Source organism: Rhododendron vialii, chromosome 5a (genome assembly GCF_030253575.1).
Source record: "Rhododendron vialii isolate Sample 1 chromosome 5a, ASM3025357v1".
Taxonomy (NCBI): Eukaryota; Viridiplantae; Streptophyta; class Magnoliopsida; order Ericales; family Ericaceae; genus Rhododendron; species Rhododendron vialii.
The window spans coordinates 24,263,057-24,290,723 of NC_080561.1; the positions used below are offsets into that span (position 1 = coordinate 24,263,057).

General features: G+C 38.1%; 3 pseudogenes; 1 reads left to right on the plus strand and 2 right to left on the minus strand.

Annotated features, from left to right (window-relative positions):
- Window positions 1-155: 155 nt before the first annotated feature.
- On the minus strand, window positions 156-11,828 carry LOC131327692 (homeobox-leucine zipper protein REVOLUTA-like; annotated as a pseudogene).
- LOC131328218 (U2 spliceosomal RNA) lies at window positions 4,034-4,119 on the plus strand (annotated as a pseudogene).
- On the minus strand, window positions 9,871-27,493 carry LOC131327693 (DExH-box ATP-dependent RNA helicase DExH7, chloroplastic-like; annotated as a pseudogene).
- Window positions 27,494-27,667: the final 174 nt, after the last annotated feature.

Sequence of the window (27,667 nt, forward strand, 5' to 3'; positions counted from 1 at the left end):
CAACTTGAGGGGGAGTGTTAGAAGTGTTAGTAGAATAAGTGGGTTTGTCCCACATCGCCTATCTAATATACATGTAACTCTCCAGAGTAATATAAATATGTGTGTGTGTTAGGGTGAAAGACAGCACTCTATACACTTTTTCCTTCCTAAACAACAGGCTGTTCGCAGCAGCAGTTGCAGCCTTGCCGCCCCCATCTATTGAAATGAAGTCATCCTTACCACGCTCCAGTAAAGCCATTGGAATCTATCTTCCAACTGTCTGTCTCATCTGCCACTACAAAATAAGCTACAACAACCAAGACTCATTTATAAATATCACTCGCAAACTGATAACTACATGGCTATCAAACATGACTTGAAGACACCTAAGCCACCAGAAAAAACATGGTACAACAGCAGAGAATCATTCAGGATATCATCTTCTAAGGAAATAATTCTGTTTTCCACCAATTCTACCATATTTGGCGAGAAACAAAACTAGTTCAGTATGAGTTTTATTTCCTTTCAATTTCTCACTTAATCTGTAAACCAAACGAACACGTAATAGAGTAATGTTTCTCATAATTACGTAACATCCCCACCAAAATATTCAAACCAAATGGCATTTTAATATGATGTGTTGCTATTGCTGATTTACAAAAATAAACTAACTAAACCACAATTATATTACTTGTCTTTCCCGGGTATCCTGATCAACCCAAGCAAATTGATATTCATAGCAAACCACGAGTGTTAAACTGTGTCACAAGCGAACAAGGCTACACTAGCAAACTATGTCTTCGAATGCATGTACAAGTTCCGAAATATAGAACACCTTCATTCATTAACGTTCTTGAATGCACGTTCAGAAACATAGGGCACCTTCATTCCAAAAGGCGAACACCCCAAAGCTTGACCAAAAAATTCGAAGTATCAATCTAAAAGGCTGGAGATAATGAAGTTATGCAAACCATCCACTAGACAGCCCAATTAAACCCATGTACTGATTGTCCATATGTGTAGTAGGCGTGCATTGGTGATCATGTCATTGTCCATATGTGTAGTAGGCTTGTATTGGTGTAATAGTAAAGGCATAATTATTGGTGTGTCACAGGTGTAATAGTAGACTAAGAACAGTAACTCATCATGTGAGTATTCCCCTCCTTATTATACCTATAAAAGGAGGACACCTTCATATTGTAAGTCCAAGTCAGTGTGTTCTCAATAAGATATTCCTTGTGTTCTCGATTGTTCTTTCTCTCTCTTTTGATCCTTACCTACTTTGTGTTTGTACCCACTTTGTGTCTGTTCAATTTGGTATCAGATATTCCTTGTGTTCTCGATTGTTCTTTCTCTCTCTTGATCCTTACCTACTTTGTGTTTGTACCCTCAAAACAGAGTAGCACGCAGGTGGCAATCGACAAGACCAAAGGTTAACTATATTTTGGTACTTTAGTTAATGCTTAAGTTTTGAAAGTCAAAGTAAATTGTAATTTTGTAATCTTATGCTACCCAACGGTCCCAGCCCAGAAATGTGAGGGTGCCAACAAAGTACTAAAGGGGAGAAAGCCTGGGGCTCAGGGTGAACAAGGGCTCATGGTCTAAGCTCTTTTATAACAGCGGATTATAGCCCTTGCCCTTGAACGTGAGCCATATAGGCCGAACTTTTGCGTATATCTTTTTGGTTTTGTGGCTTCCAATCTGGATACGTATCGTGTATTGTGTTTTTTAGTTCATGAAATGTACAGGGATACGCATTGCATATTGTAAACTATGTTAAATAAGGTTTGCCATGTGAGGATTATGGTAATACAATTTGAGAGCATGATGCTCCAAAACCACTAGGGAGCATCATAGATTGGAGCCGTTACTCTTCCTTTAATCTTGAGGATGAACAACCAAACTAGAGTCCATAACCAATAAGGGAAATTGTTAGATTTCTTGGAGAGTTCTAACCTAAAATCAATTGGCAATAGGTGGAGTAACGTCGAGAATATATTAACCAAGCTTAGATGGCTTAAATGAACAATGTGGGACAAGCCTAACACTCCCCCTCACGTGCAGCCTGGATGCACGTGGAAGTGATAGACCATGAGCTGACTGACTGACTCGGGCAACAGAGATGATAGAGACTTTCCCACGAGAGGTGAAGCCACCCAAGACCTAGCTCTGATACCATGTTAGATTTCTTGGAGGGTTCCAACCTAAAACCAATTGGCAATAGGTGGAGTAACTTCTAGAATATATTAACCAAGCTTGGGTGGCTTAGATGAATAATGTGGGACAAGCCTAACAGAAATATCCAACATAGTTAAGGAATCTATAACATAACTGCATTAATCAAGCAGCCAAAAGATGCATCCAGCGAAAAAGTGTACACAAACACTGTCAAAAAAACATTAAGAGAACAATCTATTCAGCCTTTATTCCATTCCAGTTCTCTAACCTCATCTTGGTAGACAAAAAGATGAAAAGCTCTTCGAGCTCTTGGCCACATACATCCAGGTGTAGGCTTTGTCTCTGGCCACTACATTGAGACATTACATTAATTCTAGTAGATCAATATGAACTCTCACGCAAGCATTTGATTTGATGTCATGAAGTCTTATAGAAGAAGAGATGATACTGTTCACCTTAATTAAACCGATCCCAATCAAAGACGATATCGACAGATCTACAGGCTACAAATATGGAAATATTTGAATACAACATACTAGCAAAACAATACAATAACGAGCAACCCATTTGGAATTTCCTAAACAATACATAGAGCCATACTCCTAGGAACCACAATCTGCAGTAAATCTCAGGCAACTCTAAGGACCCAATGGAACCACATCACCGCCCACCCTAGACGTTGAAAATTGAGCAATAAGCTATGTTTGCTCAATAAAGAATATGGCATCTATGAATGGAATGTCGCAGTCGTATCATCAGTGTTCTAAAACAAGAAATTAATCGGGACCTATTCGATTAGGTCCGACTAACGATTAATCACTGATTACTGATTAATTGCTAATTGATCCGATTGATCGCTCGAAGGTGGCCAACCACCCGACTAACGCCTAACAACTTTTAGAACATTGCATATCATAGTGTATCTTTCCATTTATGGCAAAGATGAGGCGTAATCATATCGTATTATTTATGATGCTGATTAGGCTTGATTAGGTTTACCATTTTTGTTTCATTACAAGTGTTATATTTACCCAACTTTGTAATCATCTAGTATCAATAACACATACCAGTTTCTCCTCTCTCGTTTGTCTAGTTTCAGGGTATCAGAGCCTCTGTGCACTTCTCTCAGTCGGTGCATCTCTCTCTCTCTCTCTGAACTGACATCATTCTCTGTACGACCATATCACCATCAGATGCCTCCGACAAGTACACCCAGACCTCTGACTGCTCCGACAACCATCGGCAAGACCACCCAGGCCACCGGCGAAGCTCTCCTACCTCTAGAAAAGAAAGCTAATTTCATCAAACCAAAACCAAAAACCCAAAAACAAAGAAGAAAAGAAAGCTAATTTCATTACAGAATCATAGAGAAATCAGTAGGAAACACTTGTTTTGTACAAACACTTTTTCAACGGCAACACATGTGCAAAAATATATGCAAACATAAACACATCCAAGATCAACACAAACAGATTAGAGACATACACAACCAAAGGGTTGTTGATTTTTTAGGGATTACCTATTCGATCCATAGTTGTAGAGTCACAGAGAAATCAGTAGGAACTAATCTTTTCTTTTCCCTTCCGTGACCGTTCCGATTAGTTGAAAAAATAGTTGGTTGGCAGAAAGGGTTTGCTTTGAGTCAGTTCAACTTACCATATTCCCAACTGAAAATAGTCTGCCGAAAATCTGAAATCCAGTTCCATGCCCCGTCGGATCTGCTGTGGGTCCCGCATCTCTTTCTCTCCCTCTTCTCGGCCTTTTGGCTAAGATCAAGTAGTATCGCAATAAACAAAAGGTCAAGTGGAGCATCTGTTCTCAGCCTTTTGGCTAAGATCAAGTAGTATCGCCAATAAACAAAAGGTCAAGTGTAGGCATCAGTTCTCGGCCTTTTGGCTAAGATCAAGTGTAGTATCACCAATTAAAAAAAAATTCAAGTGTAGCATTTGTTCTCGACCTTTTGGCTAAGATCAAGTTAGTATCGCCGATCCAAAAAAAAAAGAAGATGAAGTGCAGTATCTGTTATCGGCTTTTGGGCTAAGATCAAGTGTAATATCGCCGATCAAAAAAAAAAAAGGAAAGATCAAGTGTAGTATTGACGTAAAAAAAAGGATAAAGTGTAGCATCTGTTCTCGGCCTTTTGGCTAAGACAAAGTGTAATCGCCAGTCAAAAAAAATCAAGTGTAGCATCTGTTCTCGGCCTTTCGGCTAAGATCAAGTGTAGTATCGCCGATCGACAAAAGGATAAGATCAAGTTTAGTATCACCAATCAAAAAAAAAATCAAATGTGACGTCTGTTCTCGACCTTTTGGCTAAGACCAAGTGTAGCATCGCCGATTGAAAAAAAGATGAAGTGTGCTCTCGGCCTTTTGGCTAAGACCAAGTGTAGCATCGCCGATTGAAAAAAAGATGAAGTGTGCTCCCAGCCTTTTGGCTAAGATCAAGTGTAATATTGCCGATCAAAAAACAAATATCAAGTGTACAATCTGTTCTCGGCCTCTTTGCTAAAATCAAATGAAGCATCACCGGTAAAAAAAAAAAAAAGGGGTCAAGTGTAGCATCTGTTCTCGGCCTTTTGGCTAAGATCAAGTGTAGTATTGCTGTTCGAAAAAAAGATAAGATCTACTGTAGTACCGAGGATCGAAAAAAGATCAAGTGTAGCATCGCCAATAGGAAAAAGGATCAAGTGTAGTATTTGTTCTTGTTTTTTTGGCTAAGATAGGATCGAGGATCGAAACAAAGATCAAGTGTAACATCGCCGATTAAAAAAAAGATCAAGTGTAGTATTTATTCTCGGTCTTTTGCCTAAGATAGTATCGAGGATCGAAACAAAAATCAAGCAAAGATCAAGCTCACCCTAGAGTAGTCCCAGGATGGGTGACCTACTAGGAAGTCCATGGAGCTTGGGCGGCCAAAGTGGGCAATATTGTTCAAAGAAGCGGGTCATTAAAGATGGTATCAGAGCCTGTACCAACTAGAAATGTCGGAAAAATCTTGACCCCGCACGAGGACGCGTCTTCCTAAGTGGGGGAGATTGTGATGCCCCGTAGCCAGGGACCATGGTGAGCCTAGGGCTTGATGGGAGGGAAAAGACTCGCGCAAAGCTGTGGTGACCCTAGTCACGAGTTCCACATCGCTTGGAGAAGTGTAAGTTGTGAGCTATAAGTAATAGATTATGACTCTTGACCCCACACGAGGACGTGTGTTCCTAAGTGGGGGAGATTGTGACACCCCGTAGCCAGGGAAAAGACCCGGGTTGAGGCCGTGGTGAGCCTAGGGCTTGATGGGAGGAAAAAGACCCGGGTAAAGCTATGGTGACCCTAGTCACGAGTCCCACATTGCTTGGTGAAGTATAAGTTGTGAGCTAGAAGTAATAGATTATGAGCCTATCTTGTACAAGACCTTTTAAAGCCGTGAGGGCATCAAAGCTCATTAGAACTTCACAGTTAAGTGTGTTCACCCTGGAGTAGTCTTGGGATGGGTGACATACTAGGAAGTCCATGGAGCTAGGGCGGCCAAAGTGGACAATATTATACAAGGCAAGAGCAGGTCATTACAAAATAAATCAAGTTTAGTATCTGTACTCAACCTTTTGGCTAAGATCAAGTGTAACATCACCATAAGAAAAAGGATCAAGTGTAGCATACGTTCTCGGCCTTTTGGCTAAGATAAAGTTGAGCATTGCCGGTCAAAAAAAAAAGATCAAGCGTAGCATCTATTTCCGGCCTTTTGGCCGAGGTCAAGTGTAGTATCGCCGATAAAAGAAAAAAAATTCAAATGTAGCATCTGTTTTCAGCCTTTTGTCTGAGGTCAAGTTAGTATTGCCGATAAAAAAACGATCAAATGTAGTATCTATTCTCGGCCTATTGGCTAAGATCAAGTGTAGTATTGCTAATAAAAAAAATCATGTGTAGCATTTGTTCTCGGCCTTTTGGCAAAGATCAAGTGTAGCGTGGCTGATAAAAAAAAAAGAAGTGTAGCATTGTTCTTGTATGATAGATGTCAATTAGTTCTATTATATAGAGTTCGCAAAATAATGAAAACTATTATAAATTCAAAGATGGCACATATTTCAAAATTGAACTAACAAATGCGGAAAGAGGTGGATTGGGATGTGCCTTTGAACCACATCAAGGGTAGCATTGTTCTTGTTTAATAGATCTCAATTAGTTATTATACAAAGTTCGCAAAATCATGAAAACTATTACAAATTGAAAGATGACAGATTTGAAAGATGGCAAAGAATTCAAAAATGAACTAACAAATGCGGACAGAGGTAGATTGGGATGTGCCTTTAGACCAAGGGTAGTTCACTATTACAACTATGTTTGGAGCACCAAATATTCAACTTTTTCACTCAAGTCATCAGAACTCATTTTGCTTTGGCCAATCAATCAAGATACTTAAGAACAAACCTGGAGAAGATGATTGTCCGTTGACACAAAAGCATCTTCTTGAGCAAGAGAATGGCCTTCAAGTCGTATTACTTCAAGCATCTGGGATGTAAGAAAATGTCCCTCTACCAAAAATTGGGAAACTTGCAAAATAAGATGAGACCATGCAAAAGAAAAAAGTTGTTCTGGTTCGCATTCTTCATTGCGACAATGTGTAGAATGATGAGAAGAATATGAGGACACCACTACTGTTGGGAACATACCTCCTCATGTTCAATGACGTGACCAAGTGGCATGATAATTTGGCTCCCAATAAACCTTGTGGGCTTGAAGTCTGTCCATTCAAAGGGATGCTCCCACAGAAATCGAACCAGCACTGCTGGTGGAACATTCTGGCAGAATAAAGAGAACACACATGTTCTTAATATTTAAGCAACCAGACATTGTGATATACATGCTGTGCATGTATTCAAAATCATGCTAAAACATTTATAGGGCAAGATTACAATCAACGGAAAATAACCTATTTAAATAACTACAACACAACAAAAATGTAAAATAGAATCAACTTGAACATAACACGGGCTCCAGCAATCATAATTGAAGCAGCTAACAAAATTATGAACAAAAGGAGCACAAAGGTAACAATGTTTGCTAATTCACCTCTATCAAATGATTCCATAAGAAAATTTTAAAATGCACAGTAATTTCCAATACCAATTACAGTTCCCAAATTTGGACTTCCACTGAATTACCATATGATAACACGCATACATGATCTTCTGGTTTAGAAGCAAAATGCCTAAATTTGTGCGGGACTACCAATCAATGGTCCAATAGAAGAAATAAACTTTCTCATATCCTCGGGAATAGAAACTAAAATATTACTCCTAAAATCGAGGCCAGTAAACAGGCCAATAGTACAAACAGCAGCATGAACTCATGCAAATAGAGGACGCAATAGTAGGCACATGATGATAATTTCAGAACTCACTTGGAGTAGCATGGATGCCTTTGCCCAGAGAATACGTACCGAGTAATGAAAAGGAATTAGAATGAGTAGACGTAGCACACAAACTTTTGGTTGAACTACCAGAAACCATGACATCTTCAGCACCGTCACAGATCACGATTGACCAGCAATCATCATTGAATACATTGATAGAAGTACGCAGAACAGCTGGCTGTCTTCCCAAGCCATTTACCACCTCACCACTTGTCTCCTTAGCTATTTGCTTGATATAGCACAATGCCTTCAAAGAAGAATGCTTAAATTACTTCCACATAAACTTTTACTCACGCAAAAACTTGAATTCATGTTATCTACTCATTTCTGAACTATGGACTGAATCAGTATATTGATGAAACTTCGATAGAAGCGCATAAGAAAATAGGTCCTTGTGCCAGTAGCCCTTTTCTGGCAAATACAACAAGGATTATGTTTCATTTGGTAAATAATGAGGACCTAAGTTAATGGAGCCTTATTTCTACCTCATCCATTAGTCTCTTGAAAGGGAAACTTAAACCATATGAGCAGAACTCATTCTCCCTAAAAATTAGTGAACAAAAACATTTTCAACACCACATGATAGTTGTGGAGGTAAGTTATCACCAAAGAAACTATGAATTTTCTTTTTCCATTTGACAAAGGAGGGCCTTCACAGTGAATGGGTTAGGATATGCTTAAAAGACAAAGCATCTCAGAAATCTGTAGTTACCACGACAGTCATTTTCTGTGCAACAACTTTTTATGATTCATAAAGCGGTCTCAGAACCTCTGGCACGCTCCAAGCCTAACAGACCATATTAAGTACAATGTCGCTGAGTTAACCAAGAATGAACAGCCAAGTCATAAAGGACAAACCTCAAGGTTCAGATGATCAACTTTGTGGATAATCAACGCTCCACCCTCACATGGCCAAATCAAATAACCACTTGGAAGCATTTCACCTCTCACAAACTGAGAAGCAGCAGCTGCATTTGGACCAGCACCAGAACCAGACAGGGATGTCTCACAAACGTTGAGATATTGATGACAAAATTTAACAAAGATAAATATACAGCAGTTCCGTAAATATACAGCAGTTCCGTCCACGACTACGTATAATAAAAGTAAAACATACAATCATGCATATTCATATATAGTTCATCTCAGTGAAAATCCCAGTAGCAATATGCCAAATTATTACTAGTATAAATTTCAAATATAATTTTGCAAACAAGCAGGCTTCATTGATCCTGCGATGAATTAACAGTTTCAACGAGATGAAAGGACAATTCTTTTAGCTCTTCGGGGTTTGGCCAGAGACAGGTTGATGGAATCTATGAAAGACATGCCCTTCATGCAGGAAGTTACACTCAACTAAATGGCCCCGTGGACCAATCCACTTAATCAAATTGTAGTAAAACTTGAGAGAGAAATTCTATTATTCAATATATGTGTTGTAGAGGCCATTAACAGTTTGGCCAGAGACAGGTTGATGGAATCTATGAAAGACATGCCCTTCATGCAGGAAGTTACACTCAACTAAATGGCCCCGTGGCCCCTGACCAATCCACTTAATCAAATTGTAGTAAAACTTGAGAGAGAAATTCTATTATTCAGTATATGTGTTACAAGAGGCCATTACATCATTATATAGAGAAAACATAGAAACCCTAAGTAAACCCTATTACGTGAAAGGACAATACTACCCTTGCAACTAAACAATAATATCATAACACCACTACACAAATATTTCAATTTTCAACAGTAATTGTAGCCATCAACATCCATTACACCACATAAATGTAGCAGACCACAAAAGTTCAAGGATATGCATACCACAAGACTGTCATTATCCAAACTTGTCGTGTATCTTTTTTTGATCAGCAAACTTGTTGTGTATCTTTGAGTCCAGAAATCCCGTGAAGGAGCCAATGTAGTAGGAGCATAGATCTGAAAGCAATCAAAGTTCAGCAAATTAGGGGATGAATTAGAAAGCTCCATAAAAGGCACTCGGAGAACCTCCAATCATCGTAATTCACCTGTGTGTATACGAGTTCAATTGTTCCTCCATTTCCAGCAGGTAACATAGCGAAAACCTTGAGGCTCCGACAGTCTCAGAACCAAGAAGGACAATCTTTAATGATCTCAGCGATCTGTCCAAAAAATTCAAAGCAAAAAGTGAGAGGGACCGGCATGCTTCCAATAGTAATATATCGCAAATTACCAACTGACACAACTGTAGCCTGTAGGGATTTACCAAAGCCTACTTTTGTGGGTTCTAAACTTAGTAGACCAATGGCTCGAGCTACCATTCCACTGCAACTATTTGAAAGCCCAATGGCTCGAGCTACCACTCCACTGCAACTATTTGAAAGGGCAAAGACCCTAACCGAATTCGGACCAGGCTGAAAATAGATTAGAATTTTTGGTTTAGAAAATTTAGCTTCACAGAGCAAGAAATTATCGTTTATCATACAAAGTAAGTGAAATAGCAAATTTTTTGCAAAAAATGAAGAACTCAATACGAGAAAATTAAAACCTTCATCCCAGGCATTTGGACCCAATCGACAGCACCTTGGAAAGGAACTCTGCCAACATCACCTCTGTGATTGAGAGGAGTCTTTAAAAGCATAAAAATGTCAATCATAAACAATGACAGTCATACTATACATGAGAGAGAGAGAGAGAGAGGTAGGTTTATATAGGAGATACCCAGTCGGGTTATTAGCATCTCTCAGAGAATGCTGAGGAATGGTTACCACGGACTCAACTTGCGTCAGCCATTGCTACTGAAACTTGTTTAATGAAATAGGGACTATACTTTCCAGACATGCACCCACTAGGAGCCGCTTATATTATCTATGTGGTCAGTAGTCAAGATACCTACTAGGAAACACACCTTTTTCTAGAGTTAGGGTCTTTATTTTCCGCTAATACAGCCAATGATCTTTACGCACTAGGAGCCGCTTATGTTTTCTAGATGTGGTCAGTAGTCTAGATACCCTCTTTGTCGAGTTAGTGTCTTTGCGTTTGACTCATGCGGTCATTGACCTTTCACCAATTGGAGTCATTTATGTTTTTTAGACGTGATGAGTAGTCTACATACCTACTAGGAACCACATTTCTCAACCAAGTTAGGGTCTTTAAGTTTTGTGCATGCGGCTTTTGATCTTTAGTTTTCAGTCATATGGCTAGTAGCCTTTCACCCACTAGGAGCCACTTATGTTTTCTATTTGTGGTCAGTAGTCTATATACCTACTATGAACCATTATGGTTTCTATTTGTTGTCTTTCACCTCCATCGCTTTGTTTTACTGTTTGTTGCAACTACCGATCCAAGGTATTGGCGCTGTAGGCTGTTCCTTGGGTAAGACTCAAGATTACTTCTTTGACAATTGCCTACATCCAATCTTTATATTCAAAGACAAATACGTTATAGACTGAAGTTAAATCAAATCAAGCACATCGATCTTTCTTTTGGGATCTTTCTTTTGGTAACGACAATTTTATGATCTCAATTCTCAAACAAATGGATTGATGAGTTAAGCGATAACAAAAATACTCACCAGTAGGCTGAGTGCTATCACTTTCAAACCATATATCGTAGTGCAGATACAAATTGTGTCCATACCGATGTCGTTGATCAATCTGCACACACATAAAGTGTGATTAGATCATTGGCTTGTCTTAAAAATTGAGGGTGGAATATACCCAATATTTGAAAATGAATACACAGATGGCCAAATTAGACGCAGTACTGATCTAAGTTTCTTATCTTGAACTATGCCAAGCCCCCAAAAATTTCTTTAGCGTGACTTCCGATATTGGGTTTTTTGAATTTTCGGAGGGAAAAAATAGGGATTAGCAAAGGATTTTTTTTATCAAGAATTAGCAAGGGTTTCCGAACATATCCAAACTTCAACTATTTCGCCATTTCTATTCTTTTTCTCTTCACAATCCAACATTGAAACACAAAAATAGTGCTCTATTTTCATAATAGAGTAAAATTGAGAGCCTTCAAGAAATGAATATTTCAATGGAATGAAAAAAGGACTAAATAAAAGGACTTACAGCTTCAAGCCAATGTTGAAGGGATAGTTTTTTTTATCCTTCTCATCCTCGGACAATCCTTTTCCCACCTTCAATCATGAAATTTTAAATTTCAATTTGAAGCTTTTCAAAAATGTAGAAAGGGTAGAAGAGCTTTATTAGGTTAAAAAAATATGATTCAGTATAGTACCTGCGCAACTCTAGTTTTCACCCTAGTCCATCGTGAAACTGCCTTTTCATGTTTCCCAATGTTCAAGAATGGCACAGAGCTGAGAGCAGCAAAATCTTATTCCTTCCCCCTATATTTTTTTCGATAACAACCCATTAGGCAAAACTTCACGAAAACAATGGGATAAAAAGCAAAAACCATATAAGAGGATGTAAAGAGCACAAACCACAGCTCTTCAACAACAATTGCACACCTACATGAAGTCCTGGGCCCCCAGCTCTCAAATCGCTTACTAAAACACTAAATCCAGAGATCAAAGTACCGAACAATTGGTAAAAAAAGGTATGGAAAATCATAGTCCAGACTCGAGAACCAATTTTTCTTTAACTTTTCTCTCTTTTCTTTCTCTTTCTTTCATTTCCTTTGTGTAAATTAATCATGAAAACATAAGCTCCATACGAAATGTAAACGCACCTCTGCTTGATCTGCATCCAACCTATCTAACCCAAACTCAAGAATCTACAAATGCAAGATATAAGAAATCAGGATAAGTATACGAAGCTAAAATTTAGTGAGACATTTGCATACTAGACAAATTCAAGAAATACCTTCCTAGGAAAAATAAATTTTATGAAATTTTCTTTCTATTTTGTCAATCTAATACTATGATCTTTTATGTAACTTCGCAAGAATGACAGTGTGTCCACCTATGAATTGCATTCACAAATCCATTGTAACGGGAAAAAATTTTCAATGACTCTAATTCTTTGCAAGACACTAACTTTCCTTAATTTTTCTGTAACATTTCTATAAAACATCTCATGCTTCAAATTCAAAGAAGCAACAAAGAAGAAGAATTTTCGTGATAGACTTCAACATGCTAGCGTGATAAAAAAGAGTGGGTTCGGAGAAGATATTTCATTACTTGTAAAGTATGGATGTTTCAGTAGCAAAATTTGAAGAAAAACCATTCTGAAGTAAATACATGGCTCTTTACCTCCTTAGTTTGGCAATTTCTTCCTCCATCTTTTTCTTGCATACTAACTCCTCCATATCTTTGTTTACTCAACCATGGAGAAACAGTTCAAACGCCTGCCCCCCCCCCCCCCCCCCCCCCCCCCAAAATAAAAAATAAAAAATAAAAAATTTTGAAAACAGGAGTTTGGAGTTCTGGTTTCATAATTTAACTTTCCCATTTAGTGGTCTCCTCCTTCAATTGCTTCATGAATACAACAACATCATGACGACGGAGAGTTGTGCACATTTAGAATTTGTTTGGCATTAATATCATGAAGAAAATATCATATCTCCAAAAAAAGCCCCTAAAAACCTTGACAAAAATAAACACTTAAGAGGACTCAATTTGAAAACATAAAAAGTTAGATATACAAGTAAAGTAGTCGAACTTTTGAAACATCTCCTATAGCAAGGAATAGAAAGATAGACCAAACCGAATATCTGAATCAGGTATAACTGGCAATTAATCACAACTCTTTGAGATCGGGTTAAAGCAAAAAACAACATTATGTTGCATAATTAAAAAATTTCAATGTCCACCATGGAGGGAGGCGGGAAGAAATTAACTCATTTGAATAACCTACTACAAAATAAATTAATTACCCAAAACAAAACAAAACGGACAAATTTAGGACATAAATTTATAAGCAAAGCTAATATGGAAACTAAAGTACAAAAACACTGGTACAGTTCAAGATGAAAACACGAAAAATAGCACATAAAGATGAACTGTAGTAATTCCACAGGACCTGTTCAAGATAGACAATGAAAGGATACTGAAGTACTTTTAAGTTGCTGTTGATAGAGGAAGGATGTATATGAACTTCTCTTTTTCCATCATACAAGGGAGGACTTCCCTTTGTTGTGGGACTTGCAGACTAGTCAGGAATACCTAGAGCTGTTCTAATAATGCCATCTTCAGTGGCAGCTACACTGGGATATAAACCTGCACTAATTATTGCGAGTTCATATGTTGTGAGATTTAAGGCAAAAAAAAAAAAAAAACTTTTGATGAGTTTCTCTACACGAGTAATATGGGCAAGGGTATGGGATGTGGACCGCAGTAGGCCAGTAGGCGAATTGAACACTTGGTTCCTTTAGTACTCAAATATGTTCGCAAAAAAAAAAAAACCTACTTGATAGGACAAAAAATCCTAGCCTCTAAAAAGAAAGAAAGAAAGATAAAAATTCATCTTCCCCCGAAATCCGATTATATATCAAGTAGATCACTAAATAAATAAATAAAAATTGGTTAACCAATTATGTAATACAATTATATATTGTATACTTTGGTTATTATTATGTATCCATGTACTTGTATCGAACTTTTGGCTGCATTTCCTTCCATCCTAAGACAAAGCATTTAGGGAGGTTCGACACCGAGACATGCTGCCCCAGTCAATACTCATACCTAAGCCCCTACGGCCTACAACTACTAAACAGGAACAAATGTTTGCTATCTAACTCCATAAAAATGTTAGTGCTCAAAGACAAACATCATCAAATGTCATGATGAGCTTGTAAAGTATAAAGATTATAGACTTGGTTTCCTCAAATTTCTAAAATGTTTCTAAATCTAAAAATTAAAAGAATACTTTTAGATAGTGAGAATAAACATTGAAGTAGAAAAACAACTACAATCACAGCAAGGTTCGAACACAACATATTATTTACGGATGGGTATTGTTGCTTCTATTTTGTAGTTAATTACTAGAATCAAATTCACATACGCTGCCATCAGTCTACTGATAAATAGCCAACTCATAAAGTACAAAGGTAATAAGCTAATATTACCACTGCAGAAAACAAATGTATATTTTCTAAAAAATTATTGGCACTTTAGCTAAACATTAGGCATTGCATCTTCTGAACCATGAGCAAGATTCGACTCTGGAAGAGTTCGAATTCGAACCTCGTGTGTCACGAGATGCCTAGAAATTGTGAGAAATGTCAAACTTCATGTTGAAAAAAAAATCATCCAGCTTAGACAAAACAAGTGTGATAGAACTAGATAAGAAGAAAATGCTTTGTGTGACATTATATGAAGGCCAACATAATGCAGCACATTTTGGAGTTTCAAATAAAAAGACAAAGCATATTACTGAAACGGAGAAATCCTAAACTTAATCAAAACTAATGCAAGTAAAAGATACACTTCCAATAAGATCCAGGATATGCTTTTTGAATTGTAATGGACATGGTCGTACTTCACATCCCATGATTGATGGCTGTCGCCTTTAGTTTTTCGTCCAATGACGACCATCTAGTAAGTTGTATCAAATATATTCAAACACATTCTGTCCTTTCTCTGTCTACATACATGAATGAGCATCCCATATCTTGGCAGAATGAAGTATAAATGGATTAGTAACCCATAAATTCCATGTTCCTCTCAAGAATTTCAATGATTGATATGCATTGAAGCAGAATGGATTATCATCCCATGTTTCACTTGATCCAAAAATTATAAAACTGGGATCAAAGTACGGTTATTCTTCTTAAGCAAATAGATATATGAATACTTGTTTGCAATATCACAAACGGAAAATATTTACATATTTATGCACACTCGCCTTTGTTTGGGGGTAAATAGAACAAACTAAGCCCCGTGCCCCAATTAAGTAGGGTTGACTACATGAATCATTTTATCCACTCTGTTAAGGTCTATTTGATCTACTGAGTTTGATACTTTCACATCCTATTTACACACTCACCCACACCCACCCACAGAGTAGGAAAACAATCTCAGTATTTATTTTGCTCACTTTGTGGTTATCACACATATAATGTAAGCATAATTGGTGACGCAATAAAAAGGTAAAGTGGCCTATCAAAAAAATAAAAAAATAAAAAGGTAAAGTGACAGACGGATATATTCACGAATTCCAAACTCATCTATTAAGGTGGCAATGTTAAGCCAGAGCACAAAAAAAAACCTCATAATTCTTCGGAAGATTGATGAGCCCAATTTCCACAAGCAAAGTTCCAAACTGAATTCGCGTGTCTGATGTCGCTAACACAATGCAAAATAAATCAGAACCGATAACAGTGCTCAAAGAACACAAACATATGCAGTTAGGTAGTCTTTGGTATAATATTGGCAATTATCTTTCATTGACAGTGTTTTAAGTCGCATCATGAAAAAATGGCAGTACAAGGTATGTAGGAACTAAATCATGGAGCTCAGCAGACTATAAAACACAAGTAAATCACACACATACTTGTTAGCCTGAACAACCAAAAAAGTTGGATCATTATGCATAGAACAATGGGCAATGATTACATGCTATGTTGCATGTGCACCTCTCATTAGAAGAAAACTGAAAGTAATAAAAAAATGAACTAGTTTCGAGTACCCCCTAGTTTGTTGTCTGCATAAGCATTTGTTGAAAATGAAGGAAATATGAATTTTCTCGATGCTGAGTGAGTAATAGGATTAGAACCCAAAGTTCCAGGGCAAACAATTTTTTTTCCATATTTAGCATGCCATTTTATTGAAAAGTTAAAATCAGACACAATATTAGCAACATAAGATGCAGAGAAAGAAACACCACCATATCATGTACATAACTGAACTGCTTAGAAAATACGAACTGCAAAAACATGGTGCTACTTTAAATCCATTCTGCATATGAAATGTAGCCTTTTAGCAAAAATTGTATCAGATAGGTGCCAAAAACAGACAGCACAAACCATGTACATACAATGTATGTGTCAAACGCTACACCATTATTATATCACAATTACATGTATTTCCTCGAAAAGCTCAACACAAGAATGAAGAGTCAAAAGGAAAGAATTCCTTGGACAAATCAGCAATCTGTTTTCCAGGAAAAATAAGAGCTGTTGTCATTCTCAAAAAATCCCCTATTCCCTCGTTTCAAGAAAAACCAAAATACAGAGTCGCTAAATCTGCCCATCAGAAAGCCCAGTAGTGACATGTTGCTTCACTCTAAACAAGGCTTCACCCCAAATACACTAAAGAGGAAATAACAAGATTCTCCACCTCATTCGTCACTGAGCAATGCAGTAAAGGGTGGTTAGTGTCCTCCCCTACTAGCCTATACAGAATACCGATCTGCTAAAAAGTACCATCTTTGTCGAAGCTATCCAGGGTCAGAATGGACTCCTCACAAAGAAAAGACTAGTGTAACTCATAATGCAATGACTGCACCAAGTACAGACCACTCATAGTTGTCAAGGGCGAAAAACGCACCGAGGCACAAAGTTCCATTGGGCCTGAGGCAAGAGGCACAAGGCGAGGTGCGCACCTTTTTGAAGAGAGGCACATCTATGTGAAAAATAATTATTTCTGAAAATAATTGTGTTATGTGCACTTTTTTGAAAAAAAGCTCGCTTTTTTGTGTGTTTTCTTGGAAAAAACGCGTTTTTTTTTTAAAGAAAGCACTCTTTTTTGATTTATTTGAAAGAAGCGCGCGCTTCTTTGCGCCTGGTCACTTTTCTCGCCTTGTTAGCAAGGCGTTGGGGGTGCGCCTTGCCTAGACTTGGGCCTAGGCGTGCCTTTGACAAGTATGAGACCACTCCTCGCAAGTCTCCAGGACAAGATGTGCTCTCCCTCTCCTTGAATCTGGCAACCTTGGAGCATTTCAAGGAAGTCCCCAATCCCTACAAATCCCAACTCCCAAATATGGAAGGGCCTCCTTAACTGAGCAGCCCAAGATCTCTACTACATGAGCTTCCTTATTGACTGAAATGTAAGTCATGCCAAAAATAAAATCATGCGACCCTTTCCACACCTTGAAAATGGAAGCAATCCTACCAGATACTCATAATACTCTTCCAAAGGCCTACCACCTATAAAACTCTACCAGGTCCTCCACTAAATCGACATGATACCATATTTTTCTCGATCACACTCCAAAGACTACGCCTCTCAAAAGTGAATCTCTATGACCATCTTTCCAAAATTGCCTCACAAACATCTAGCTTCCTTCCATCTTTTTTAGCTAGCCTGCACACATCTGTCTGATCTACAAAGTGTCCCTCATAAGCTCCTCAAGCCTCGATATCTCACATACACATAGCAAAAAGAAACATGAAAGGGGCTTGCATCTATAATCGGGTTCATATTTCAATTGTCCATATCCCGGCCAATTTTGTCCTGCATAGATCCCCTTAACACAAAGCTATCCAGAAGTCAATCTGCCATATTTTTGCCCATAAGTCCATGACCTATTTTTCCACATAAACTTTCACACACGCAAAAACTTTGAATTCATGTTATCTACTCATTTCTGAACTCTGCACTGAATCAGTATCATGAGAAAATAGGTCCTTGTGCTAGAAGCAATTTTCTGGCAAATTCAATGAGGATCTATGTTTCTTTTGGTGAATAATTTGGACCTAAGTCAATGGAGCACCTCATCCATTAGACTCTTGAAAGGGAAACTTAAACCACATGAGCAGAATTCATTCTCCCTCGAAATTAGTGCACAAAAACATTTTCAACACCACATTATAGTTGTGAAGGTAAGTCATCACTAAAACAACTATGAATTACTTTTTTCCATTGGACGAAGGAAGGCTTTCGCAGTGAATGCGTTATGATATGCTTAAAATACAAAGCATCTGAGAAATCTGTACTTACCGCAACAGTCATTTTCTGTGCAACAACTTTTAATGATTCATAAAGTGGTCTCAGAATAAGTAAAATGTCGCTGAATTAACCAAGAATGAACAACCAAGTCACGAAGGACAAACCTCAAGGTTTAGATGATCAACTATAAGGATAATGGGCCCTCCACCCTCACATGGCCGAATCAAATAACCACTTGGAAGCATTTCATCTCTCACAGACTGAGAAGCAGCAGCTGCATTTGGCCCAGCACCAGAACCCAACAGGGATATCTCACAAACCTTGAGATATTGAAGACAAAATTTAACAAAGATCAAATATACAGCAGTACCCTCCACAACCACGTATAATTTAAGTAAAACATACGATCATGCATATTCATATATAGTAGTTCATCTCAGTGATCATCTCAGTAGCAATATCCCCAATTATCACTAGTATAAATTTCAAAAATAATTTTGCAACAGGCTGGCTTCATTGATCCTGTGATGAATGAACAGTTTCAATGTGATGAAAGGACAATTCTTTTAGCTCTTTAGGGTCTGGCCAGAGAAGGGTTCATCGTATCTATGAAGGCACAAGACTGTTCCACCGAATGCATTTGAAGCATACAAATAAAAAACACGAGAGAGTTGAACAAATGGGCATAGACTTCAAAGGAGCCCCTCTGCTGTCCTCCACAACATTATGTGCTCTTTGTTAACCATTTTCGGGTTTGAAGCAATTTTGTGCCAAACTGTCAAATTCATACACATTCAGTTGCTAGAACAAATGTGTTTTATGATTGATTCACAGTACTTGGTTTACATACAAAGACGGCCTTAGATGCAATTCAAGACCACAAAATACTGTTATTCCGCTGTGCATCCTATAAGAAGCTTCCCAGGACCACTTTCTCCAAACATGTGCTTGTTTACTATTGATTTCAATTTTAGTGTTTTGAAATATCTGTAACTCCAAGTGTTTTCCAACAAACCCCATTATAGCGACAAAGTTCACACATGAAAATTAGCAAGGCACATAAGACAAACACCAAACACTTTTACTGCTAAAAACAAGAAGCTTTATCTTGCGGATGTTCTCAAGAGGTCGTAAAAACACCTTTTTTTGATTAGCTAAAAAGACCGAGGAATGTAAAGGAAGAAGCCACTCGGAAGATTGTCCACCAAATTGGCGAGAAGCTGCTAGTTTATTGAGTAACAATCGAAAATCTGCAACACCCTGTTGCAATTTATGCACCACCCACAATCAGTTTCAGTGAATAAAACAACCCAAGGATAATGCATCCCAATAAAATCCAAAACATTCAACTGACACGCAAAGTATAACTAACCCATAAGAAAACATTAAAGTATAAAACAAGCCAAGTATAATGCATCCCAATAAAATCCAAAACATGCAACTGACACGTAAAATATAACCAACGAAAACATTAGTTGGAGAGCTTACTGGCAAGAGAAACAGTATGGTGCCCTCTGGGTGTGTTTCATCAATGAAATGAACCCGATCTTCAAGAAGGTCGTAATCAATAACATCTTCATTTAACCGTCTCTGCAGACGGGCCAAGTAAAACTTATGAACTCAAAATCATAAATAAAGCAACAGCTGTACTCTGAATACTAGAAAACTACATCTCGAATATATTACCAAATTCTATCGAGTTCGATCACTGTCGGAGTATAGTATGGATTTATGCAATCTTCAAACAGGAAAGATACATCACCCAATCCAGATAGACCAAGATTTTTCTTCCCTCTATGGTTGCTAACAGGATCATTCTGTAGCCATCGAATTTCAGGACCCATTAAATAATACTTTGTTAAATGAAGAGTTAATGACAAAGATATAGAAAACTGTTCAGGCTTTTGTGGACTCTATGTGAGTACCAAAGCTATAGCAAGTACAGAAGTTAATTTAGACTCTTAGGGACACAGACGCAATAGAAACAACAGCTGTCAAAATTATCAAGAACAAAATTATCAAAATTATCCGCATTACCTTGGTGGGTTTGTTGGTTTCCTTCTTGCCGCCAGTCATCTACATCTGGGAGTGATCGGATATGCTTAACGGCGAGGCGGTTGGGTAGTGGTGCTAGTATGGGCGGTGCTGCTTACAGTGTTTTGTGCGGTGGCGGTTAGATTGCGGGTTAGGGTTTTGTGGCTTTGGGTCTGCCGGGCAGGTCCTTTTGGGCCCGTTTGTTATTTTTGGGCTTTATTGTTTATCTGGGTATCGGGTGTGCTTGATTGCTATATTTTAGGCTCCTGGTTTGGACCTTAGGGGCTGGGCTTCTGCCCTTGTGGTGTTCTGTCCAACTTTTTGTTGGATCTCCCTTTTCCCTCCCCTCCGTTTTTAATAAATTTTTGCCTATCAAAAAAAAAAAGGAGATAAAATATAAGAAATTTTTGATTGCCACAAATGTTATTATTTACACATGGAACAAACCACCAAAAAACCAGAAATTGCATTCCAAAATTGACGCATGTAAAGTATTTTGAGATTAATATCGTCAATAATTAAACAAATACATGCTACACACCTTGCCAACCAATACATCAACTGGAAGCTTTGCCAAATGATACCCAAGAGGGGTCAACTCTTCATCCCTTTCAATGGCAGAAACCTAAAGCATATGGAAAATAAATGTTGCACGACTTGTTTTTTAAAAAGCCAACAAATATGAGTGAATCATATAAAGTAGAAGTATTTACCTTTTAACTCATACAAAAAAAAAAGGGTTAAGAGCATTAACTGGGACACTGCAAAGTAGTAAAAAACTGCATACTGGAACTATTGATCGCTTCGAGAATATTTACCCTACACCCTTTGCTTATTGTGGTAATCAAACAGCGAATCCGGGTTCATTGAAAATAATGGGAATGATTTTGCATATAATGCATAATGATAAAGGATTTCAAAATATGTACAGGGCATTAAGGAATGGGCAAAAAAAAAACAATGAGCACTGATATTTCACGAAAACCACAAAAGCAGCAAGGCCGAACCGTTGGGCAAAAGCACAGAGTTAAATAATCGTAGAAGGTTTTATACATTGACCAAGATCAACCGTGAAAATGAATGGGGCAGAGCTTAGGAAAATATAATATTGAATATTGAATCACACAATGGTATTTGAATTTTGGGGGACACCGAACCTGACACACTTCAGGAAACATGAGGATTCCTAATTTCCTACAGGCAAGGAAATCTATGAGCTTCAACATAGAAAGCTGGGTCCTCAACACCTACCTCTACCGGTTCAACACAATGGGTCCAGAAAAGCATTAAAATGGGTACTGACATTACAAAGACAAAAAAGATTCACCATATACGCACTTACCTTATAAGTTATTATTACTGACCCCAAATTTGAGTAAAAACCACTTAATTTTGTCTCCAACCTCTAACTGAAATATATAATCTAATGAGTTTTACGCTATCCATGCCAAAATTAAGCGAGACCAAATTTCATCTACTCAACATGTCCTTGTTGACAAAATTCTTTACTGCTATGATTCACTCAACTCAAAAGTTGACACATGACAATCACACTTAAATTATAGTTTGCTCATTTAGGTGACTTATATGATATGGAACTTTTTACTCAAATTTTTCTTGGCACATAAATTCCGAGCTAGGACCGGAGATGCTCTAACAAGATTCACTCATACCCCTTCAATATTCAAGCTAATCCCATTAGCAATTGGCACAGAAAAAATGACATCAAAGGAAACGAATAAAGCATTTGATAGCAAAGAAAGACAAACTAATTTTCCCAAGAGGTAACAAATTCGAATCGATGAAGGCCAAACATTCAAAACTTCGGCATCACTGGACCAGTCCTTAACTTCACTGGACCCAGTCCTTAATTTCATTACCAAAATCACAGAGAAATCGGTAGTAAATCCTTTTTTTGTGCAAACACTTTTTTTGAATGGCAGCACATGTGCAAACATACATGCATACATGAACACATCCGAGATCAACACAAACACAAACAGATCAGAGACACACACAACCTAGTTTGTTGTCTGCATATCCATCTGTTGAAAATGAAGAGAATGTGAATTTTCTCGATGCTGAGTAAGTAAAAGGATTAGAACCCAAAGTTCCAGGGCAAACAAATTTTCTTCCATAATTAGCATGCCATTTTATTAGAAAGTTAAAATCAGATACAATATTAGCAACATAAGGTGCAGAGAAAGAAACACCACCTTATCTAACTGAACTGCTTAGAAAATACGAACTGCAAAAACGTTCTGCTGCTTTAACTCCATTCTGCAGGTATGAAATGTAGCCCTTGAGCAAAAATTGGATTAGATAGGTGCCAAAAATAGACGGCACAAACCATGTACGATGTATGTGTCGAATGATACACCAATATTATATCACAATTACATGTATTTCCTCCAAAAGCTCAACACAAGAATGACGAATTCCTTGGACAAATTAGCGATCTGTTTTCCAGGCACAATAAGAGCTGTTGTCATTCTCAAAAAATCTCCTATTCCCGTTCACAGAAAAACCAAAATACAGAGTCGCTAAATCTGCCAAACAGAAACCCTCTAGCCAAGTAGTGACATGTTGCTTCACTCTGTACAAGGCATCACCTACACTAAAGAGGAAATAACTAGATTCCCCACCTCATTCGTCACTGAACAAGGCAGTAAAGGGTGGTTAGTGTCCTCCACTACTACCAATCTGCTAAAAAACACCATCTTGGTCGAAGCTATCCAGGGTCAGAATGGACTCCTCACAAAGAAAACATTAGTGTAACTCAAAATGCAACGACCGCACCAAGTACGGACAACTCCACGCAAGTCTCCAAGACAAGATGTGCTCTCCCTCTCCTTGAATCTGGCAAACTTGGAGCATTTCAAGGAAGTCCCCAGTCCCTACAAATTCCAACTCACAATTATGGAAAGGCCTACTCAATTGAGCAGCCCGAGGTCTCTACCACATGAGCTTCCTTATTGACTGAAATGTAAGTCATGCCAAAAATAAAATCATGTGACCCTTTCGACACCCGGAAGATGGAAGAAGTCCTACCAAATACTCATAATACTCTTCCAAAGGCCTACCACATATAAAACTCCACTTGATCCATCACTAAACCGACATGATACCATATTTTCCTCAATCACACTCCTCCAAAGACTATGCCTCAAAAGTGAATATCTATGACCATCTTTCCCAAAATTGCCTCACAAACATCTAGCTTCCTTCCATCTCCTTTAGCTAACCTGCACACATTTGTCCAATCAACAAATTCTCCCTCATAATTTCCTCAAGCCTCCATATCTCTCACATAGACATAGCAAAAGAAACATGAAAGATGCTTGCATCTATAATCAAGTTCATATTTCAAATTTTCATATCCCTGCCAATTTTGTCCCCCATAGATCCCCTTAACACAAAGCTATCTGCTGTGTTTTTGCCCATAAGTCCACTACCTTAAAACTATCATTTTCATTTGACAATCCGGTTTACGTAAAGGAGTCAGTAAACTAACCTCACGTAAAATCTTTTCCCATTTCTTATATAGTTATATGCAACCATCATCAGTAAGTGGTCAGATTGCCTGCTACCTCCATCTGATTCATTAGTACCGTCTATTTTATCAGTCAACATTGCCAATTTGGGACTATAAACATTTTGCCTCTGCAAATTTATACAACAAACTAACTCCGTGACATTTCTTTTTTGTTCTGAAATGGGAGACAAAAGCAATTCAGACATTAAAATGGAGACACTAGGAGAGTAATTCAGACAAAAGCAAATAACTAGTCTATGCAACTACTCATTTATGCAATTCAGACAGTCAATAACACAAACCACGTGGTCTACTGTTATACTAATCTCAGCAATATTGGTGGCTATTATAACCTGGGGAATGCAGACACTAGGAAAACATAAGATACTTATTTCGTTAGTCTAGCAAAGAGAAAGCCATGCATATCTGTATCAGACATTCTTGATTACTAGCTTTACTAGCACAGTTCATTTCATATATTCTGCAGTCAAAGTACCAAAGTTGACGATATCAATTAGCAGATATAAATATTGCCTCAATGGGGGTAGATAATATTGTCACGCATTTAACAGAAGTTCAGAATTTTTCAGATTTCTTTTTTTCATTTTGGATAACGGTTTCTTATGTTTCAGATGCAATGAAACTCTTCTCTTTTTTTTCCTCGGTACATGGGCTAAACTATCAATTGTTCTTCTACTCCTGACCGTAGACTCATCCCATGGAAGTGAAGCACATGACTTGATAGCACAGGCACAAGACCGTACCACTGAATGCATTTGAAGCATACAAATGAAAGACACTAGGGAGTTGAACAAACGGGAATAGACTTCAAATGAGCCCCTCTGCTGTCCTCCACAACATTAGGTGCTGTTTGCTAACAATTTTTGGGTTTGAAGCAATTATGTGCCAGACCATCAAATTCATACATTCAGTTGCTAGAACAAATGTGTTTTATCATTCATTCATAGTACTTGGTTTACATACAAAGACGGCCTTAGATGCAATTCAAGACCACAAAATACTGTTATTCCGCTGTGCATCCTATAAGAAGCTTCCCAAGACCACTTTCTCCAAACATGTGCTTGTTTTCTATTGATTTCCATTTCAGTGTATATCTGTAACTCTCTGTGTTTTCCAACAAACCCCATTATAGCGACAAAGTTCACACACGAAAATTAGCAAGTCACATAAGACAAACACCGAACACTTTTACTGCTAAAAACAAGCAGCTTTACCTTCGCATGTTATCAGTAGGTCGTAGAAATACCGTTTTTTGATCAGCCGAAGAGATCAAGGACTGTAAAGGAAGAAGCCACTCAGAAGATTGTCCACCAAATTGGTGAGAAGCTGCTAGTTTATCAAGTAACAGGTGAATTTTTGCAACGCCCTGGTGCAATTTATGCAACACCCACGATCAGTTTCAGTGAATAAAACAACCTTCCTATAAAATCCAAAACATTCAACTGACGCAAAGTATAACTGACCCGTAAGAAAACATTAGTGTATAAAACAACCCAAGTATAATGCATCCCAATAAAATCCAAAACATGCAATTGACATGCAAAATATAACCGGAACAGTTAGAAAACATTAGTTGGAGAACTTACTGGCTAGAAAGTCAGTATGGCTCCCTCTGGGTGTGTTTCATCAATGAAATGAACCAGATCTTCAAGAAGGTCGTAATCAATTACATCTTCATTTAACCGTCTCTGCAGACGGGCCAAGTCAAACTATGAACTAAACATCATAAATAAAGCAACAGATGTACTCTGAATACTAGAAAACTACATCTCGAAGACATTACCAAATTCTGTCGAGTTTGATCACTATATGTTTGATAAGTGCTCAAAAGTATGGATTTATGCAATCTTCAGACAGCAAAGATTCATCACCCCATCCAGATAGAACAAGATTTTTCTTCCCACTGTGGTTGCTAACAGGATCATTCTGTAGCCATCAAATTTCAAGACCCATTAAATAAGTTACCTACATACATAAAAGAGTTAATGACAAATATATTGAAAACTGTTCAGGCTTTTGTGGACTCTATGTGAGTACCATATTTATAGCAAGTACAAAAGTTAACTTAGACTCTTAGAGACGCCGACGGAATAGAAAAAACAGCTGTCAAAATTATCAAGAACAAAATAGCTATGTCCAAAACTAACAGTAATTTGGAAACATCTGCTGCGACACATGCCCAAAAACCTGGCAGCATTGCAGAATATCTAGCACCTATCCCTTCCTAGAGAGCAAAAGTGACAACCGAGGGACATATACTTGCACAAAATAGCTAGTCAAACCAAGTTCCATTGATGCCCTGTACTCCAACTTATCTACCCGAGATCACGGCTCATCTAGGAGTGCATAAGGCAGCATCCAAAGCATCCGTACCATTGCCCTACACAAGCTTCCCTAAAAGCATTCCACTACCTCCACCAGCCCCACCACAGCACAACCACCTTCTCCCTCGCCCTCCAATACAGCCATTCATGTGAGTCCACGGATTTTCAGTAGGGAAAAAATTACAAGAACTATTGACAAGGGAGGGCTGAAAGCCACAGAACTGGGATTAAAAAAGGTACAACATGAATATTGACAAGCAGTATTGAAGATCCGCAAATAGATATATCTTCTACTTTGTGGATGTATAATCTCTTAGGTAAGCTGGAGAATCTGAAGCAAGGCAATAGTTAACAGTTTCGCATATATCATCAAGAAAGTAAGTTGAGACAGGATGTGTTCAGCCTTGGGCAGTGACCAAAGTTACTCGAAAACAGATCTGAATCAACAGTTGCAGAGCTAAACGTTGAGAACATAGATACAAAAGCAAATAAACTTAGTTATCCACATCCACAAACATATACATGAACAGAAGCCATACATAAATAAGCATTATTTATGAAGAGCAACAATACATAATAACTTTCAACTTAGGGGGGGCTAATGAGCAGATTCATTCTCCATCAGGTTCTTAAGTACAATGAGAAGAAAATCACCCCAACAGCAAGAAAAAAATTGTCAAATCTTGTCCCGAAATTATCATCGAAACATCTGGTATACCTTCACTATCTTTTTGCCGAGAGTATTTGTGAACTATAAAGATATTCACTTTGATAAGGAGATTGAGTGGAAAATAAGGAAAGTTTCAGAAGAAGTTTGGTGGAAGCATTAGCGCATTTAAAACCAAGTAAACAAACCAACCCTGATAGAAGGTCCATCTAACAGGTTTCGATACATTGACTAAGGCTGTTGTATGTCAAATTAATCATGACGCAGACGCCGCTACAGCACCGCTCCTTGCAACGTCACACCGCCAGGACCCTTGGCTTCATCGCCGTTGCGAGCGAGAGAGAGAGAGAGAGAGAGAGAGAGAATCACGGGGCTGAGGGAGATGATCAGAAACCCTAACGGTAGACAGTGGCCACGGGGGTGAGGGAGATTTACCAAACGAAGTGTTTGAGAGAGAGAGAGAGAGAGAGAGAGAGAGGACCGACTTTATTTCGTTCCTGTGAGGAGTGGGATTTGGGAAGTTGCCGTTTGGATTCAAAGGTACCAAACTAAGTGTTTGAGAGAGAGAGAGAGGGGACCGTATTTTTTTCCTGTGAGGAGTGGGATTTGGGAAGTTGCCGTTTGGATTCAAAAGGGGAGCGTTGTTTGCATTTTCTTTGTTTTCTTTCTTATTAAGAAAAAAAAGTAAAGTTGTTTAGAGCATGTACATCAAGCAAAGGTAAAATACCTACCAAAAGTACAATTTTTACTTTACC